We start from the raw sequence: 4388 nt of genomic DNA, 5'->3' as shown, positions 1-4388 counted from the left end.
ATTACATTTGCTCCTCCATCAGAGAGATCAAACAAGCCAACACCGGCTCTCCTGTGCTAATTATTTACTGCCTTCACCTCCTTTTACATCCCAGGGGTGTTAATAAACACTCCGTCTGGCTTTTCTGTTTGTTTGTTTGGTTTATTTATACGATTCTCCATCTCCACCACCCTCCCTCTCTCTCTTTCTCTCCATATACTGTATATATATTTATATCTCCAACCCAGGCTCCACCATCTCTCCCTGCACCCACCCTTCCCTCCTCTCTCTTCATCTCTCCTCTCCCTCTCTCACCCTCTCTCTCTCTGTCTCTCTCTCTCCCTCCCTCCCTCACCCTGCTCCTCCTCCCTCCCAGAGCCTCTGCCGCTTGCAGGCCGGGTGAATTAGGGAGATCTAATGTAATCCCGCGTACGGCGGGCTCCTGAAAAACGTGCTCAATTACAGCGGGATGATCCCTGTGGGAGCGTCTCTGGCGGAGTGCGGGGGTGAGCGACACGGCCCTCTGCTTGGGATTCATTAGCATACTAAGTGGAGGAGCACGGAGGCGGGCGGCGGGCCGCGTCTTCGCCATCTGACATCCCACCTCCCACACCACGGCCCCCGCTATCACCGACCAGCAGACGGGCCTGGGCCCCGCGTCCATACACGGCCCGGCCCCCCCAGCTCATGTGGGAGTAGGGGCGGGAGGGGGATCTCACACTTCCCTGGAGCTGGGAGTCTGCTCTCTCGTGTGTGTGTGTGTGTGTGTGTGGGGGTGTAGGTGGGTGGAGGGGGGGGTCGGGGGGTGGAGAGAGAAGATCTAGTTTGATCTCAGTTCAGATGTTGGACCCGGACTGGCGGAGGTGGATACGGCGAGGCCGGGTAAACTGTGTGACAGGAGAGCGGAACTCTGCATCTTATCAAGTTGCTCAAAGAAGCTTTGGTCCATTAGACTGGAAATGGAAGGTTCCCCTGGGAGGCATCGCATTGGCCAAAGATAAATCCAATTACGAGTTAGAGAGTTGAGGGTATTAAGTGGGCCAGGATAATCTCCTAACTCTTAACTCCTTTTCTTCTATTCCAGTATTAACCATTCAGTGCTTACACTGCACACATTGGTCAAAGACCTATTTGTTTGATACAAAAGGCATATCGCCTTTCGTCAATTCAAAATACATGTGCATTAAAACAATGCCAAATACCGTATACATGAAAATAAGAGGTTTTGTATTTTACACCTAGAATTGGGGCGAATGAGACAAGCTTTTGGGCTTAACAGTCACTCTCTCAGTCAATCTTAAAAACAGTTGGCAGCTGAATGGCTGTTTGGTTGGGTTCCTGCACCTTACCACAGTGGATGATTTAGTGTTCGGGGTCCTGCTAAGCTGTGAGAGGCCACAGAGCAGAGGAACTCCACTAACCTCCATCATTTACACTGTGTTGTCAGAGACAACAAGAGACAGGATAAATCTGTCAGAGGCAGAGAGAGAGAGCAGAAAACGACTCTTCGGAGAGGTGGTCGTCATGTCAGTAGCGGCAGGGTCAACAGATCATGTTTCCCCTCTCATGTGGCTCCGCCATGTTATTCTAGGCCACTGGCTGCCCATGTGTGTTTGTTGGTGTGTGTGTCTGGGTGTGCACGCTCCAATAAAAACCGACCTCCCCTCTGTCCCCCCCCCCCCCTCCTCGCTCTTCGTGGGATTTCTCGTCGAGTCAGCACACGGCATCCTGTGTACTTTAGGGCAACCCTGGCCTCTCTCACAGTCCAGAAAGAGAGAGAGAGAGAGAGAGATAGAGAGAGAGAGAGAGAGAGAGAGAGAGAGAGAGAGAAAGAGAGAGAAAAAAAAACACTGGAGTGTTTTGTCAGCCATAATTACTCTCCAATTATACGGTCAAAACATGGTATTAAGGGGCACTTTGTTGTCTGGCCTGGCCTGCTTTGATCAGGTTGCGGTGGAATGTGTTTCACATTAGGGGCCATGCGATGATGTATGTTTCCTGTCAGGGCAAGGATAACAGTGGGGGCCTCAGAGCAGGGCCCCTCTGCCCCCTGCCACCTGCTGGGAGCAACAGGGGTCTCCATCCAACCCTCAGGCGCGCTCGCGCTCGCCGGATGGAGAGAGGGAGGGGAAGTGAGAGAGAGAGTAAGGGAAAGAGGGAAAGTATATGGCACTTGAGGTATACCCACAAAAACAGAGTGGGAGCCAGAGTGAACAACTGTATTTTCCTGGGCATAATAACATATATTAGATTTATATAGTATTTAGTATTTATATATATACATAACATAACTACAAACTACCGTAGGTATTCCCGTCTGTCTGCTAGCTTAGATTGCTATGGCTTCAATGTAGAAGCCGAAAATCTTGAATGAGAATAAAATGATCTGATCCTAGGTACGCATTTCCCAACCTTCTGAATATTTCAACGAAACACATTCCCACAATTTATACACGCACTGTTCCAATAAATGTGTGAGAATGCTATATGTGAGCTAATTATGTGTGTTTTATGTAGGACATTATCTCCATATGCAATGCCCCCCCCCCCCCCCCCCCCATGCTACTGTCAACTCCTGCAGAGTAAAGTAGATGGCTCAGGAGTAAACCATTCATCACTTTAACACATCGCCAAGGTCAGGGGACTGGTGCCCTGGAGCAAAACACCAGACATAATATATTAACACCAACTGTTTCTAGGGAGATCTCAATGACTTTGAATATGCCTGCCTTTTCCCAAACACTCAGGGGTTGGCAGTCCTTTGAAAGTGAGAAACTACCCTACTTATCAAAGATGTCCATGTGGGCGGAAAAAAGCATTCTGCCACGGCCATCTCTGGGAGGGACAGAGAGAGAAAGAGAGAGAGAGAAAGAGAGAGAGAGAGAGTGGGCCAGTCTGGGCTGGTCATCTGCTGTGGGCCAATGAGAGCTCATGCTGGGAGGATATGGGTGGTGTCCCGGGCCAGGCGTGGCATGTGCTCTCTCCAGGCTCCCTCTAGGCCCTGCTCCATGCTGGCCCGCGCTGCGCCCACTGCCATCTGCTGCCTCCCATTGGTGAGTTGGCCGGCGAGACTTGTGCAGGGAGGCAGGCAGGCAGGGAGGGAGGGAGGCAGACGGCCCTCCCCTGGTTTGGGCGCAGGGCCGGAGGGGGTGGAGGAGAGGGAGGTGGTGGGGCTCCCTGGTGCTTCTGAGAGCCACTCCATAACACTTTCCTCATGAGCAGGGCCCTCCAGAGGGCTGCTGGAACGTCTCAGAGCCATCTGGGGAGAAGTGGAGCGTGGCGGGGAGCAGCTGGACGCTTAGAGCTGCTATTTAAGCCCTGGCAGCACAGCTCCATCAGTCAGTCAGCGGGAAACGCAGGGAGCCCAGCCCAGCACAGCCCAGCGGAGCAGGGCCACGGCCCCTAGCGCACCACGTCACACATATACACACCCCCTCGCTAACCCCCTCCTTCATCCACTCTGCCCCCCCCCCCCCCCCCCCAATACGATAGCAAAGTGAAAGAGCTTTCAGTCAGTAAGGTCAAGGTTAAACAGCAGTACGAGCATGCAGCAGTTATGTGTACCAATGCCGTTAGCGCGGCGATGTGTTAATGCGATAATGTTGAACTTGATGTTTATTAGCAAACAGCTTGAGGAAGCTGATTAGTTAGGTCAAAACAAAGGTTTATTTCTGACTGGGTCTGGGCCAGTTGACTGTTCCCTGTGGTTAGAGTTGTATATACTTGTGTTTAGTATGGGTTGCGGGTTCACAGACAGGAAATGGCGGTGTTGTCTGTGAATCCAGATGTGGCGTGTGGCTGACTGAATAGTGTACTTAAGATGTTATCACTGAGTAAATAGAAGTGTGAGAAGAACAGCCGGATAGAAGTGGCCAGGGAAACAGCAACAATCCCTGGAAACACACAGCCCACAGATGCACTTTGGCGCGAGTAAACACACTGGGATCGTTTACGACGGCGGACAGTTCCAACGGACAACTGCCGTTTTTCCAAAATGTGGTACGAGTTTGGTGCAAGTCATTACAAACATTCCTCACACCCTGGTTCATCCTCTAATGGGCTGACATGACAAAAGCTTGCAGAGCAAACAAAAAAAATGACTGCTAACAAGCCAGCTGAAATGACTGCTTGAGTTTGAGTAAACAGAGAGCAGAACAGCAATAAAACAGATGTACGAGAGTAAATCATTCCTCCTTTGGTAGTTGCACTACATGAGAAAACCATGAATTATTAATCGACGGTTACATCACACCAAGCTAATTATGCTGAGGAACGACATACTCATGATAGTGCTCTCTTTTCTCAAAGCCAGATTCTTTTTTTTCAAGTGAGCAACACGCCCAGTCACGGACATGCACAAATAAATGCGCAGACACGTCTGAAAAAGGAGGAAATCATTGAAAAGAGAC

This window comes from Osmerus mordax, chromosome 19 (genome assembly GCF_038355195.1).
Source record: "Osmerus mordax isolate fOsmMor3 chromosome 19, fOsmMor3.pri, whole genome shotgun sequence".
In the NCBI taxonomy this organism is placed as follows: Eukaryota; Metazoa; Chordata; class Actinopteri; order Osmeriformes; family Osmeridae; genus Osmerus; species Osmerus mordax.
The sequence above is the reverse complement of the archived record's forward strand: the minus strand, read 5'-3'. Positions refer to the sequence as shown.